At 34.2% G+C, this 17523-nt stretch overlaps 1 non-coding gene across 1 annotated transcript; it reads right to left on the reverse strand.

The window, feature by feature from the left end:
* Positions 1-15453: 15453 nt before the first annotated feature.
* LOC141492442 (U6 spliceosomal RNA) lies at positions 15454-15560 on the reverse strand. The gene has a single exon (XR_012469909.1). It is a non-coding gene; the product is annotated as a U6 spliceosomal RNA (small nuclear RNA).
* Positions 15561-17523: the final 1963 nt, after the last annotated feature.

The following is a 17523-nucleotide window of genomic DNA, read 5'->3' on the forward strand; positions in this document are numbered from 1 at the left end:
CCATTGCATACCAGCACTTTCTATACCTATAGTACTTAGATACTTAAATTCCTAGAAAAGTGCCTAGAACATTGAAAGATCCAGTACTTTGTTCATGGCCATTTCATTAACTGTGCTGAACTTAGTTTTTCTTGATTCCTAGACAACTTGGTCTCCATTATACAATAATGCCTCTTGTATTGATCTTAGAATCTTAAACCCCCAAAACTGTACTATTTTATAGACTGTGGTGACCAGTATTCCTTTCATTTAGTTTTATGTGTCTCTTGCACCTATTTGATTCTGACTTTGTCACTTGCAACCTTTATACATCTCAGAATTTCTCACGTGATATGCAGTTCCCACCTTGTCAACAAGAAACAGCAGCATCAAGTTCTTTTGTGGCATATTTCATATTAAAATTCACTATATTTAATGTTTTTAGGGAATAAATTGGCACAACATCTCCTTGGTACATCTGCTGGGTATGGCTGTCAGTTATTATAATGGGGTTTCTAACGAATGACATGTCAAAGATGTGACTTTCAAAGCCCTTATGCATAGTGTCAATCATGGACTCTCTGACTGTTCAAATGAACATTCTTCCAGGCATACCTTTAAGGTGTGCCCCTGACTTTTCATCAAAAATTCTCTCTGTCCTTATTTTATCTGGTGGTGCCTCTCACTTATAATGGGAGCTGGGGAAAGAGAATAAGGGGGAAATCATGACAGATTTTGGTAATAACCAAGGATTTTAGCAGCTATTTTTAATATGCCACCTCCTAAATTTCTAGAATAGTTTCATGCCCTCTATCCTTCTCTTTCTCCATTCTCCACAGTTATTCTGAAATATCTTACATTTTTGTCTGATTTTAGGTCTTCATTCCAATTTTTTAGGGCTGTTGTTACTGTTTACATTAAAAAAGCTGCATCGACAAGAAGTGCTTTCACCTTTGAAGTTGAAAGCAAAAATACGTGTATGAAGAATCGAATGGGAGTTACAGCATAACTCTTGACTTCTTTGCTAAATGTTGCTTAGCAACTTAGAGAAAGTGTGTAGTCCACCTGAATGCTGAAACCCAACAGATAGTTGATATTCATTCACCGTCAATGGCCAGCCAGTGTTCATACCAGTGATATCCCTTTATTAAGGAGTCTGAATCCTAATCTGGATTTAGGCTTAAAAATGAAATAGATAACTATCTTCAGAATTGTAGTAAAAGGTAATTAAAATAATGAAGACTCACATATAAACCCAAATGGTCTTTTTTTGTCTACAAATTCACTTCAAGCTATTAACCTATATCTAGTATTTTTTTTTTCCATAAAAGGGATGGTCCATGACGGAAGTTTGCTGAATAAAAATATAAACATTGTTTTTAAAATGTGATTTAAAAACAAAATACTGGGGCAACTAGGTGGCACAGTGGATAGAGTACCAGCCCTGGAGTCAGGAGTGCCTGAGTCCAAATGCAGCTTCAGACATTTAATAATTACCTAGCTGTGTGGCCTTGGGCAAGCCACTTAACCCCATTGCCTTGCAAAAAATAAAAAAAAATAAATAAAAACAAAGTACTGACATTTATAACTAAATCAATTATTTAGTTTATCTTAAAAAACAGCATAAAGTAATAGTCACAGTTCCTTTGGAGTTAGAACAAAATGGGATGAAAAATAGTGTTGTATAAGTGGCAAAGAACAATGCCTGTGAATTCAGAAATCCTGGGTTCAAATTTTGTCTCTGACCCATGAGACCCTAGTAAAACTATTTCCTGAATATCAGTTTTTATATTCATAAAAATGAGGAGATTATATTTGATGACTTTTTAGGTCCCTTCTAGCTAAATGGTACAATGCACAGAGGAATGGGCCTGGAATCAGGAAGATCTGAGTTCAAATCTGGCTTCAGATGCCACACTTCCAAGTCATTTCATCTCTGTCATTTTCAATTTCTAAACAACACAATGAGGTTAATAATAGCTTTTCCCTTCTGGTTTGTTGTGAGGATCATATAGATAAGTATTTATCAATATTTTCCATGACATAGATACTTAATATATACTTATTCCCTTCTCTTCTTCTAGTTCTGTCTCTGATCCCATGATTTTATAATGTCTGACAACATATTAACTGCATTATAATAAACAGCTATTATATAAATATATAATATATATTACATACATATTATAAACAACTGTATTATTATTATTAACAATTATTATAAACAACTCTTGGACAAGGCTCTGAGTTAAAGAAAAGTTAATAATCTGTGACAATAGGAGAGTTTTCAAACTAGTTTTCTATACCATGAAATCATAGGTCTAGACCACATACCTAATGAAGAGTTTCCCATAAGTCTTAGTGCAATTTTAACCTTTTAATGTTTAAAACTGCCCAAAACTTTTGGTCCTAGTGAGAAGATGACTGGGTTAAGAGTCAAGAAAACTCATCTTCCTGAGTTCAAATCCGACATCAGACATTTACTGGCTTTATGATCTTAAGCAAGTCATTGAATTCTCTTTGCCTCTCTTTTCTCATTTATTAAATGAGTTGGAGAAGGAAATGGCAAATCACTCCAGTATCTTCATCAAGAAAACTCCCAAGTGGGGTTATGAAGAAACAGACAAGACTGAAAACAGACCACGCTACCAAATCTTCAGGGACATACTAGATTAGTTGTGTGTGTGGGGAGAGATAAAAATTAAATATTTAAAATGTTCTCTAAATTTTGACAAGGAACATTACTCGAAACCTCTTCTTCCAGGGTGGTGATGTAAAGGGGGTTTGGACACTACAACCATCAAAAATAAACACTATAGAGTCCCATGGAAATGATGATTACTCCCTTGAGATGGACCATTTCCTCTTACTGTCCTAGGTTCCTAGATGCTCTTTCCTAAATGTATTATCTATAGAATTCTGAGCAGGCATCTTATCTGTTTTTGCATACAGTGGGCACAATAAAATATCAATATTAAGCAATAGAAATAAATGGAAGAAAATGTTTTGTAAGCAATATATACCACCTTTTAAAAAAACATTTTTGTACTTCTTCATATTTTGAATTTGGCTGAGAGCCAAATGAGAAATGTCAAATTCCCATGAGTACCTATTTTCAGTTGCAAAAGTAATAAAAAAATCTAAAGAGGAAGCCTTCACCCCCACTTCCGGGACTCAAGAGATTTTGAGATTTTAATACAATCTAGAAAATGCTTTTTGCCTCCTTATCTAAACCAAACCTCTGAACCTCACGAGGTTTTTCTTCCACTAATGTTTATTTTTTCCCTCACTGACAGTCAGTGAGTAGCTTCTCAGCAAGCACTAAATATGCTTTCAGCATGTATTAAAGAAATAACTATTTATTTACTGATATTTCTGAGCTAGCCATGGAGGGAATAAAAATGAACTGGGCATCTCCTGCCACAAGCTGACAATTTGAACTTCATGAAAGAGTGCAAACAAAGGGAGGTGTATGGATCCAGACAGACTTCAGCTTGTGTTGGGAAAAGGTCTGCCTCTTTCCCATCCTCCCAGCTCTGCCCTAGAAATGATTACAGAAACACCCTTGATTTATCTGAGAGAAGGTAACTTAATTATGTAAATCAACAGGAGATTGACCCTGCCATGAATTTTTAATAATATACTAATTGCCTGATAAGAAAATCAAATTAGACATTAGTGGTGAATTTTTTGTTTCAGTGTCACAGAGTTACAGACACAACTCTAGTTGAATATAGTTATATTGGTGCAGGGGTATCCATGTGTTGTGGAATAAAGATCATGCCCTTTTACTTTTTTGGTTAGCATTTACTTGATTAAGTATCCACTTTGAAATTTCACTAAGTCCATCTCAGCTCTTTTCTAATGATCTTTAAAATGAATCCCAATTGTCTTGTGCACTTGTTTACAAGATGGAAAAGCAATATCAATGGCTAGCCATGAAACTAGCAATGATATAAATTTCTCTCTCTCATAGTCACAAGGGAGAGCTTTTGTTCCTTTTTAATCAAATAGGCTCCTAGAGCAAGGGGTCTTTTACCTGGTGGGTCTCCTTTGTGGCAGGATCTTTGTGAAGTCTGGTTGTCTTTTTTGGTGGGTACAAAGCTCTTTTCAGTCATATATGTGTATATTTTATATACACATATATGACTGAAAAGAGCTTTGTACCCACCAAAAAAGACAACCAGACTTCATATATATATATATATATATATATATATATATATATATATATGTATATGTACATACATATATATATGTATTGATATCTAATCTTTCTCCTCATTCTGTATTTTTAGTTCTGGAATCTCAAAGAAGACAGATCAAAATCATGTCAGACACAGGAATACCTTGACTTCTGAATTGGTTCTGGAGATTTTGTAACTTCTGAGAGATCAGTAGGTACAGAAGAGGAAAATAAGGAAAATTTCCAAATAAAGTAAATTAGCTACTTTATTAGTTAATTTATTAAAGTGAATATTTTCAAGGATTCTTGGGTTGTGGAAACATTTAAATTGAATGAAAAATTTTACTTAGGGGGAACCTGCTGATTCCTTGCAGGTCTATTTGTCTTTTAAAAGCCTGAAAATCTTTGAAAAAATATCTAAGCACTGTCAGGGAAAGATTGTTTTTAGTGGTGACAAAATAATACATGGCATGGTTTCATACAGTTAACAGTGTTGTTTTGAATTCCTTAGAACATATCCTAAGAAAGATAGCAAAGTTTGGGGTTTCTATAAAAACAAAGATACAGTGGTGATGGTTAAGCATATTTGTCTCCATCCTAGTGAACTAAAGGACCTTTTTCCCCCTGCAGTTACTGTTTAAAATAAAAGGTCTGGGATTTTTTGAGACTTTTTTTTTTGCAAGGCAAATGGGGTTAAGTGGCTTGCCCAAGGCCACACAGCTATGTAAATATTAATTGTCTGAGGTCAGATTTGAACCCAGGTACTCCTGACTCCAGGGCCGGTGCTTTATCCACTACACCACCATGCTGCCCCAAGAGATCTTATCTACATTTTCCTTGGTCCTGGAGCTCACAATCCAGAAACCTTTTTCTGATCAAGACTTCTTCTGTCAATTAATCAATTGACACATGTTAATTCTAATGTCACTATTTCAGAGACTGTGAATTTGAAGCTAACAGAATAGAGGGGATAACTATAACTGATAAATTACGATATATGCATTTAAGAACAGATTTAAAAAGAGACAAAGACAAAAACTCAGAGACAGATAAAAAGAGCTATTTTGGTAACAGGTTCAGCTACAATAGTCATGTTCAGGGAATGAGCTGAAGAACATAAAGTTAGGACACAAATATATTCATGAAAAAGGTCTACCTCTCAGTTTTACAAAACCTGACCATACTTTTGTGTATATTTAAGGAAGTGAAGGATAAGGGTGGGAGTAGGGATTGAAGGGGGCAGTGAAAGGGTGGGGAGAAACGTGGTATAGTAACTGAAAATCCTTGAATTAGGACAACTGGGGATTGTGTACTGACAATAAAGTTCCTGTTGGAGGTGTGTTTGTTTGTTGTGTGTGTGTGTGTGTGTGTGTGTGTGTGTGTGTGTGTGTGTGTGTGTGTGTCTGTGTCTGTGTCTCTGAAATGGAGTTCAAGGAGAATATAGGAGCTCTATCTCTAATTGTGACTCTTTCTCTAATGAGGATGTTCACAACTAAGAGAAAGGTATGTGAGTAAAAAAAGTGTGCATGGTAATAAAAGTATCCAATTTGTAGAACTGTGAGGTCAGAGTTTAAATTTAATCTGGGACACAGATTCACTTACTGTTATTTCTTGAAATACATACATGTATTGAAAGATGTTATTAATCAGAACCTTTTCTTCCATAACCAATTTGCTTACAGACACATAATACATAAGTACCAGCAAAAGCCCTAAATTTTCTAGTATATTGCATGCAATACTATTGAGTTGAAAACTAGGTGGAAAAGAAGAAAATTTCAAATTCACATGTGTATATTATTTTCTTTGATTTTGTTACAAAATATCATTTTTTCTTCAACACTAATAATTTTTCCTCACCAGTGGTGAGTAGACACAAAGAAGTTATCCCTTTGAATTCAGTGATGTGATGCTAGGTTTTGAATTTCAACTCAGTTTTATAATTATTTAGTATTATTTAAACATAATAAGCTAGGCCATGGTGAAATGGAGAACCACCATCCTCTTCTTTTCATCTGTGATTTGTGTGTTTGTTGATGGAATGTGATCTTCCCCATTAGATTATGAGTTTTTTGAAGGGGAGGGGTATATTTTTGACTCTTTTTACATCCTCACAATGGATGGCACATAGTAGACACATAAAATGAACATCAACTTCTCCTGTTGCATTCATCTTCCTTAGGTCCTAAGTGAATGAAAATGAATTATTAAAATATTAAATATGGATTACTTAAAATTTTTCAGAGCCTACCATGGATTTTTTTCACTTGAGTTCAAACAAATATGTTTTAAGAAAAGGCTGACATACATGTTATTGAGGAAAGAGCACTAGATTTAGAGGACAAAATGCTTAGTTCAAAGTTTTTTAGGTCATTTATTGCCTATGGGTAGCCTTTGATTGCTCTATCTGTAAAATGCAGGAATTTGACCAATTGATCTTTAAGGTCCTACCATCTCTAACATTCCATAAGTCTATGAATCTAATAAGACCATAGTATTATAAGAATATTGCATCAGTAAATTAATATCACTTTATTTTAATAATCAAGCCATTGATTGCATTTACTTCTCCAATCTTTTTCTACCATCTCGCAAACATGTATCAACTATCATAACAAATAGAACCTTTTCAAAGAATAAGAAAGGATCCCTGTGAACACTTAGCTGTGATGAATAGAGCATGCCCTCTTGGCAATGTGCTGACCATGTGTTGATAATGAAAACAATCATTTTCATTTTAGTATTATTTCCCCTCTTATAGCAGAACCATCATTAACTTCTAAATGGATTCTATAGATGTATTTCTAAACTACCAATATAAACAAGTGGCCTTTTTCTCATTAAATGGGAAAGTTAGCCTAAATAATAAAATATTAAAGTAATAAAATAATTTTCAAAGGCACAAAGAAGTGATGAAATGTTTTATATCTCTATGGATTAAAAAAATTCATAAATATTAACTGGGGAGCTATAGGTACACAAAGTTTATAATATTATTTATACCACATGTAATGCAAAGAGTTTATTAAAAAAAGTTTATTAAAAAAAGATACAGGACTAGAGCCACAACTAGCAATTCTTTCATCTGGAGGTCCTTGAACACCAAAGGACTGAGCATATGAAATATTGTAGAGGGTTTGTGGTGGTCTGCCCAACATCTTTCTTGATCCTTTGGAAGCATTTGAGGGGAGATGGCAACAAAGGAGTATTGACCTATATGAAAGAACAACATTATGCTGGATAAAATAAATTAGTGCATCCAGACTCACCCCTAAAGAGAGGAATGGCTTTCTGATTTAGATTTCAGCACCTCAAGCCAAAATTTAGTCTCTTCTTAGCTATGGATCTTTGTAGAATGGGAAAAACAATGATTAAATTGATTAATGTAGGGTTCCAATGAAGATTTTCCATTCCAAATAAGGTATAGATAGTAATTTAAAAATAATTTCAAAGAAAAATCTAAATATTTTCAACATTTTCAATATTTTGATTGTTTTTAACTGAAAGTATAATATTATTGGTCTATGGAAACCAGAAGAAATTTTGACAAGGTAGATCACTACTTTCTCTGTAATATAATGTTAGGTGTATTTTCAGTCTCTCACTTTTAGAGCATTTAATTCATTTACTTGTAAAAGGGTACTACTGGGTATTTTCATATTTTTTTTGGTTCTGCATCCTAATGACATACAACAGGATTATAAGTTTAAGTAGTTAGTGAAATGCTAATTCCATTTCTGAAAGGACACAGCATTTAATCAGACTTTATCTCATTCTTACCGGCCATTTTCTCTATAAAAGCTAATAATCAGTGACAAACATGATTCTTTGTTCTTTCAGGGATATAATATCTTCCTGATACATTTGGGGAACTCTATTGGAAAAGAAGGGATGTTTAGAAGGTATTTATGGTTACTTTGCACATTTAGAGAGTTTGTGAAAACCAACATTTTCTATTCCTGGAAGTAAAGATCGATATATCTAATTTTGGATATATCCTTGGAGGGATGACTGTGAGTTTGAATTTAGGTGACTTTTCTCTCCTGTTTTCTTTGCTGCTTCTGTCAGGTACCTTATATTCTGTCTGACTGAAAATGAAGAATTTTTGAGGTGCCATAGCCTACAAGCTCAATATATACTAATTTGTAATGATGATGGAACCTGGAATTATGAACAAATCTCAAGGCAAAGAAATGCAGTATCTGATGATAGCCACCTGAATGTTCTTGATAGAGGAAATCCTAGTTTTCAATATTAAATAAGGATACTAAATGTTCTGTGAAAAGTAACTTTAGAACATTTCCTGAAATGCCTAGGATTTTTTCACATGCCTTCCCAAGCCTTTCTTGTCATATAATAATTAGATCATGGTTATATTTTGTTTATTTGAAGGTAAGTGATTAGTAACCTATTCAACTAGGTGGTGTAGGAGATAGAGTCAGGAAGATCTGAGTTCAAATTTTGCATCACACACTTACTGGATATATAATTCTGAATAAGTAATTTAATCCTTTATACCTCAGTTTTCTTATCTATGTAAAAAAGAAGGAAATGCCAACCTACTTCAGTATCTTTGCTAAGAAAACTTCAAATGGGGTTACAAAGAGTGTGAAATGACTAATAATAAACTGCAGAATCATGATCTGATTTTAAACAATATTTTCTGGTAGGTGAACATAATAGCATCTTAACAGAGAGTATTTTATTCTTAGGCTGATATATTTAGAATTGGGATTCCCAACTCTAGTTCAAGCCTCTCATAGATAAGGAAATTGAGACCTATTGAAGTGGCTTACAAATGACATGTCATGATATAAATTTATGACTACATTTCACACTCTTCCCACTGCATTGTAATGTCTCTTTTTGAGGCAGAGAACCATGGGCATAGGGAATATTGAAATCAATTGGAAACAAATTCTGTAAATCTTTTGTTTGCACTGTTAAAAACAATCTTCCTTCTTCCTTTCTCCCTCTGTTAAAATACTCCTTCAGTCTAATCTAGGCCATGACCTGACTTTCAATATAATCTAAATTGCTTTCTCTTTTGGTTAGGGGAAGCTAGGTTAGGTAGGCCACCCATACCAGAATCTGAGACCCTTAGACCCCTCCCCAAAAGGCAACCTCTCTAGTGCAGGACTTGGGCCACTCCCTGGTAGGGAATTTAAGAAGATTTTGGGAGGGGCTCAGTCTCTCTTGCTTTCCAATCTCCTGCTGAACTTGGCAGCTGACCTGCTAAAATTAATTAGCAATCCACCCTTTTCCTTAATCTCTTCTTAACATTCCTACTACTTTCTTTTATGTTATAATTTATTTTAATAAGTCTCTATTTTCTTTTTATACCTGCATTCCCAGGTCAGAAGAGTTATTCCTCAGAGTCAAAAATTTAAAAAATTGGCAATGCTTTTATTATTATTATAATTGTTACTTTTGATGAGGCAATCTGGGTTAAATGACTTTTCTAGGATGAGAAAGTATTAAGTATCAAGTATCTAAATTCGGATTTGAACTCAGGTCCTACTGACTGCAAGGGCCAGTGCTCTTTCCACTGCTTTCCCCTCATTAAAATTAAGGTGACATAATTTGAACTTTTTTTGGTCAGTGAAAATTAATTGGAATGCTGGTATAGTCCGCGTTCTCAAGTTGCATATATATTAAGGCTCAGTTTACTTACAGATCTCATTCCCCTTTTCCTTAGTTGCAAGGATTGTTATGATACAGTTCAAGTGCATTTCTTTGGTTCCTCCCTCAATTCCTTATCAGGAAAATCTCAGATTTCACTCATTTAGACTAGTTCTCTGCTATCCCTGGTGGGTAATGAGGGCCAGTTTCCTCAGTACTACATCAATTTTTAGTCAAAAACATATATATAAGTTTGAATCCTATTTGACTTGGAATCTTGAATTGGAGGCCACAATTTGTTGTGTTTCTAAGCAATTTATCTGTTGTGGAGCTGGGGATAGGAGAGGGATATCCTTCATACTGTTTTTTCTTTTGGTTGTTGCCCCACTCTCCTGGTTGCAATCTTTGTTAGCATCTCAGAATTTGGGAACAGTAATCTTCCCTTTTCCTCTGTAGTTATAAATGAAATGTGGTTCCCCATTTTCTTGATCATATTCCCAATAAAATAAGTTTGAGGTATAATGATAAAACAGATAGATCATTTCAAAGCTGTCTATAACAAAAATTATAAATAAGGACAAAGAAAAAAATTAAGCTGCAATTTCTCAGTACCAAACACATCATTGGTGCTAAATATGTCTTAAATAATAACATTTACTAAAATAATAATCTAATGTACAGACATATTTTTAACATAATGAAACAGAAATAAGATAAGGTTTGCCTCTGGCTGTTTGCAGCAATTTGCAATCTTAAGTGAAATGTCTAGGACTATTTAACAGGAAAAATATTAAAGAATCCCAAAGAAAATTACGGCAAGGGAGATCAATTGATTTTTTCCCTCTAAATGTAAAAAAAGTAATAGAAATTGATCTTAAATTAGAACTCTGTATTCATCAGAGAGAAATCTAGTGGTTTAGAAAAAATCATCATCCCTTTATTTAATAGTTATTTATTAAACACCCACTATGTTTAATGTGTTGCACTGGGGAAGATAGAAAGTTAAGTAGTACAGTTCTTCATTTCCTATGAGAGGGATAGGGCACATACACAGCTATGCTGTAATATACATAAATATAGGGCAAAATAGAACATAATAGTATATTGGAGAAGTATAATGTCATGCAACTTCAGAGAAAAGAAAAATTACTTTCAAAAGGGAAAAGAGCAGTTCAGGGATGCTAGCTGGAAGAGGTCAATTTTAAACTGAGTCTTATAGGATAGGGAGGGGTTCACACATCAGAAGCAGAGATTCAAGAGAAAATATGTTGAGAAATGACTACATTTGACCATCACATTTTTCTGCCTATTGCTCAGAGAATAAAAATTGAACTCTTTTACTGTCACTCTACCTTTTTATACTTACTTCCCTTTCTCTTCCAAGAATTCTATATATCAATCAAACTCAACTACACCAATTTCTACATAATTACTCTTTACTTTCCCCAGTACAATTGCTTAATCATTCTGTTCTCTGTTTCTGGAATACCCTCTGTTGCTTCTTCTTTTAGAATTACTAAGCATCCATTACTAATACTACATCTCCAATGAAGGCTTTCCTAATTACTCAGTTTGTATTCACTTTTTTCCTATTCAGATTACTTTCAGTATTTGACTTCCTCATCTCAGATGTTTTTATCATGTATTATAAATTCTTGACCATCCATATCATGCTTGTACTAGACTATAAGTTCTAAGAGGTGAGTAATCAATTCTTTTCTTAACTGGGCATCTCATCCAGTATTTGGAAAATTAGGAAGCATAGGACATACAATATATTTCAATAAATACTCATTGAAATGATTTGAACACCAAGCAAAGGAAGTAATTTTGAACAAAATTATGAAAATAGGGACACATTTACAAATGACAGATAATTTTCCAGTTAAAATGGGAGATACATCATATGGGCATATGAAAGAGGGGAACATTCTATGTTGTAGAGAGACTTGGATACTAAGTTAAACAGTATGGTCCTTCTGTGGTAGACAATGATACAGAGTAGAAGCTCTGCACAAAAAACTGATTAACCTCATAGTGAAGGAAAGACAGACATGAGACAGATTTAAAAAAAAAAACACTATGGACTATTGCCAAGAGGATGATAATATAAGTCTGTATGTGGGGGGTGGTGGAGTGAGAATAGCAATAAAGAGTGGGATTTGAAAGACATTTTAGAAGCAAAAGTAATAGGATTGTGAAATAGGCTAAATCAAAGTAGACTACTTCTACATTACTTGTGTCACATATAGTCTAGTTCTTTCTATAAAAGCCAAGGAAGCTATCCCCAATTCTTGTTGATCAATTGGTGCAGTTTCCTGCTGATCTCAACACATATTGACATGATTCCTTGATCAGATCATCTTATGTGATGTGGAACTGAGAGATATTCCACATCCTGCTGACCATACCAATTTTAGTCTAGAGAGGAAAAGTGGCCAAATCTTCCCAGCTGTGTCATCTTTATTATTGAATATTTATTTACTTTTAATTTTTTTTAATGCTCAGGCTAAGTAAATTCCCTCTTGCTTTTGAACGACCTATGGATATTTCTTTTCATTTCAATGCCTTTCAATTCATTAGCTAAGTAAAGCATTTATTGAACACCTAACATATGCCTTGACATTGTGCTATTTCATACAATTTGTGCGACAAAATTCTTGACAGTAATATTTGATAATATATTTTCTTGCAATTTCTTTATTCCTTCTATTCAACGCAAACTAAATTAAAAGACAGGGAAGCTAAGTAGCAACGTGGAGAGAGCACTGGTCCTGGATTGAGGAGGACCTGAGTTCACATCTAGCTTCAGACATTTAATAATTGCTTAGCTATGTGACCTTGGACAAGTCACTTAACACCATTGACTTGAAAAACCTAAAAAAAAAAGAAACTAAATTAAAAGATACTTGATAGCAGTGATCATTCCGTAGAGTTCTTTTATATCAGTAGATATTTTAAATATATTTGCTGAATCGAATATGTCTTTCTGTTGAAAATAATGTAATCTCATGGACATTTCTAATTTGAGTCTTGGTATTATATTTCTTCTTATAATCTAAAAGCAGAGTAAATAGAATTACTTAATCTTCATGTATTTTAGATTAAATTTTCTATTTTCAAAAATGCCATGTTGAATTATACTGTAACAAGATACAATAACAGAAGTATAGCTAGTGATTTTCTATGAATTATATAAATGCTGACGTCCTTCTATGCTAAATGATTAGAATATAAGTTTTCATCCTATGATAAAACTGCATTTATCTGTATATATATATATATTCCCTATAAAATCCATATATTTCATCATGCAAAACTTTTTAAAAAATTGTTCTAAATATTTCTATTCTATGTGAGATTGATCAATTCCTAAAAATATAATTATCCACAAAACATTTTTTACATTGAAGAAAGTTTTTAATATTCACCAAAAAAATAGAACACTGGTAATCTTCAAAATGCAATTTTAGTATTTTTAAAAAATTAAGTTATTTCATTTGGGATATTTTCCATATTTCTTCTTGTCATTTTCCAGTATTTTTAAAGACTGTCTCATAATTTGATTGCCCTTTGCTGATTGTCTTTTTTCATTTAAAGAGATCTTAACTGCCTCAGACTGGACAACTTTTCACTTTTAGTCTTAGCTTATGCATTACCTTACCTAATTTATAATAATGCCTTAGAACATTTCTCAGAGCACCGAGAGGCTAAATAATCACCCCAGATCACCCAGAAATGATTTTTTTCAATGGCCATCACAGGGGCCTTGAATTTCTCAGTTACTTAAGAATATAAATTTTGAAAATATTCTATACAAAAACAACCTGAATACAATACCTAACATTTATTTCAGTCAAAATGTTAATTACATTTCTGAAATATACCAAAAGGACAGTCAAGTCAGCAAGAATTTATTAAGTGCTTATACTATATAATAGGTATTGATTCAGAGATGAGAATTGCCCCCCCCCCTCAAATAAGGGTGAGGTGGGGAATTCTTATTCTGAAGGAGTTTACATTCTAATGGAAGATACAGTATGTGAATAACTAGGTGTATTTAAGTTACATCCTGAGGAGATAGGGCAATCATGGAAGGGAAAGTGCTGGTAGCTGTTGGAACTGGTGAAGGTCTCCTGAAGAATATGCAGTTTGAATTAAAGAGTGATTATTTATTTATTTAATATATTCATTCATTCATTCATTCATTCATTTGGTTTTTTGCAAGGCATTGGGATTAAGTGACTTGCCCAAGGTCACACAGGTAGGTAATTATTAAATACCTTAGGCCAATTTGAAATCAGGTCCTCTTGACCCCAGGACTGGTGCTCTATCCACTGCACCACCTAGTTGCCCCTTTAAACTAAGTTTTAAAGAAAACTAGAGAAAGAGGAAAAAGGAGGAAATATTCTGGGGATGGGGAGCCATTATTAAGGAGTAATATATTTTGTATTCTGAATCTTAGAGAATGCAGAGAAAAGGGTAAAAGACAAGAAAGAATTTTTATCTCCACTTAACATTTTTCCAGCTTTTTGTCTATTTTATTTACATTTTTATTTATACATTACTAAAATAATCTTGTTGTAAGAGTAAACATAAACCCTTCTTCCCCCCAAAAAAATTAAAAAAAAATCCTGATAAGAAATAAAGTGAAAGAAAGAGAAAAAAACGTGCTTCAGTTCGTGTTCAGATACCATCAGTTCTGTCTCTAGGGTAAGATTGCATTCTTTATCATAAGTCCATCAGAGAAATTACTTCCATATTTTTCCCACAATTGCTATTGCTGATTGTAATTCCCTCCATCCATTCCTCCCCACTACCATTTATTCTATTTTTTCTTTCCTTTCACTCTATCCCTCTTCAAAAGTGTGTTATGGGGCAGACAAGTGACACAGTGGACAGAGTACTGGCCCTAGGGCCAGGAGGCTCTGAGCCTATATTCCACCCCAGACACCTAGCAACCACCCAGCCATGTAGTTCCAGGTACCCCACGACTCAACCCCATCACCTTGCAACAAACATACAAACAAACAAAAAAACTGTGTTGTATCTGACTACCCTCTCCTATAATCTATCTTCATCTACACAACCTACATTCTTCCTCCCATCTCCCTGTAACCTTTCTCCCATCCCCTATCTCTTCTTTTTCATCTAGGGAAAAGATTTGTATAAACTATTCAGTGTGTATGTTTCCTCTCTGAGCCATTTGTGATGGGAAAGAAAGCTCACTCATTCCCCTCACCTTCCCCACTTCCACTCTATTGCAAAATATTTTTATTGACTGTTTTCTGTAAAATATCTTAGCCCATTATCCCTATCTTTTCTCTTTCTCCCCAGTACATTCCCTTTTCACCCAATAACTCAATCTTTACAGTATATTATACCTTCATATTTGGCTCTCTCCTCTGCCTTGTCTATAGACACTCTATTAAATGAGAAGGTTCAAATGAGTATTATCAGTATCCCCTTCCCATGCAGTAATACACACGATTCACATCGCTCAGCATGGTGATCCTGACTGCACTGCCACCCCTTCCAACCTGGTAGAACAGAGCCTTCCCATGATCTTCCAGGTTACCTTGGGCTGGAGAACTGCCTCACTGGGCTTTCTGTGAGTTCTATCTCTCAAAAATTTAAAGTCATAAATTATTTTTAAATTCATTTTTAAAAATATAGAACGCTTCACGAATTTGCATGTCATCCTTGTGCAGGGGCCATGCTAATGTTCTCTGTATTGTTCTAATTTTAGTATATGTGCTGCCGAAGCGAGCACTACAGTTATAATTTTAAGATTTTTGGAATATTCTGGGAGAGAATTCCTGGGAAATCCTATCCTCGTGCCACCATCTTGGCTTTGACCATCTCCACTTACCTTTCTGGTAAAGACATTTTAGTTTTAAAGTAATTTTTTTTAGGATTTCTTTTAATTAATTGTGCAGGTAATTAATTGAGGTATGTCTGCCTTTAAAGAGGGGATGAAATATACTAATGATGGCAAGTGAACTCTTACTTGGCCTAAAAATTTTTGTTTTAAAAAATATTTAGTTTCTTTGGACAAAGCTGGCAGAAATTGTTACCTGACCTCTTAGGGCTTTACTTTAGTCTCTTAAAGAAAATAATGGTATTCCTTTTTTTTTTAAGGTTGCGGGGGGAAGTGCCATAGAATTTCAATGCCCTTCCAAAGCCTTTGACTTAGTAACATTACTTTTTCTAGCTAGACAATCTCATCAAACCACCAGCAAGTCATCTGGTTAAGGCTATATATAAGTATAAGGTTAGATAGATTTTTAAGGAAATTGGTACTGCCTTGAGATTTTTTGATAATTTTCCATCTATTTGAGATAAATCCACTTATATTGAAATAAATTCATTATATGAAGTTTAGCATTACTTTTTAAGTTTTGATTGTGCCAAATGTATGTAATTCTGTCTAGGAAGGTAAAGGTAATTTAGTGAATTAAGTTAAAGCTATGAATGGTGCCGCTAGTAGAAAACTGCCGTGTTAACTACTTTGTTCATATAACGTGGTGTAATTCTTTTTTAGTATGTGATAGTAATAAAGTTCCCAATTTATTAGATTAAATAAAAAGGAGAGGGAATGGAGGCACAATTCAAGTACAAAACCCTGAAGCATTTCTTGTGTGAGTACAGCACACATGTAGGGGAGTAGCCAACCTAGTCTGGGCTACTCTGAAAGTTGAGCTTTAGGGTGTAGTTTTTATGGTTTTAAAACAAAGAAATAGGAGAAAAGAATTTCAAAGTACCCAAAATCATGTTTTGGTATGAACATTTTGAGCCAACCCTTTGGTTGCTGACAGAGCAGATGTATACTGGATTCACCCAGTGAACATCACAAGGTTCACTGTTATATCAAATTCTAGCAACATTCATCCTCTCTCCTGACTGGCTGATTTTGATTCTCAGATTATTTTGGCCTTTCCTGAATAAAAAGGGAGTTCAAGCAAATCAAGATGATTAGTAAACTCATTATTCATTCCATTTCCTCACTGGATATAGGAGAATGACCTGGTCTTCCATGGAATGTTGGATTTGTAGTTTTCTCACATTTACAAGATAAGGACACATTGTATGGTTTGGAACTTGGTTTGGACTAAAGTTGAAAATAAGAGAGAACACTCTGAAAAAGACAAAGGGTTAGTTGCTTCTCCTAGCCCCTCAGAGGAGACAAAGACTGAAGATAAAGACAGTTTAGAATTGAGGCTGGCATGGCAGGTTAAGAGCAGTCAAAACTGTGGTTTTTCTTTTCCAAGACACAAGAAAAGGAAGTTAACATACAGGGAATAGCCAAAGAGAAATGGACAGTTCCTGTGGTTGGTGGCCATTTGCAAACTGAGTCCTTCCTATTCCCCACCTCTTTGGCTAGATGCAAGTACTAATGGTATATAAGTGGGTCCTATTACTCTGTTCTGATTTGCTTTTTGCAGAATTAGTTTCCCTTATTATAAACTCCTGCAGCTTATTGAAGAATGTGTAGTTCCTTGAGTCTAGGTGTCAGTAGGCCAGGATTTGGGGTGGGGTGGAATGGAGGCTAGCTCTAAGATCCACACATAAAATAATTTTGTTTTCTAGAATAGGTCTGGGATCTCAAAACCAGCTTAATGTTTAGTCATTCCTTTCTAAATAAAGTTATAAACTTGAGACATTTATATTCCCATTTCCACCATTACCATAATCTCAGAGGCAGAAGTAGCACAAATGTTGACCATTCATAGTGC

Source organism: Macrotis lagotis, chromosome 6 (assembly GCF_037893015.1).
Source record: "Macrotis lagotis isolate mMagLag1 chromosome 6, bilby.v1.9.chrom.fasta, whole genome shotgun sequence".
Lineage (NCBI taxonomy): Eukaryota > Metazoa > Chordata > Mammalia > Peramelemorphia > Peramelidae > Macrotis > Macrotis lagotis.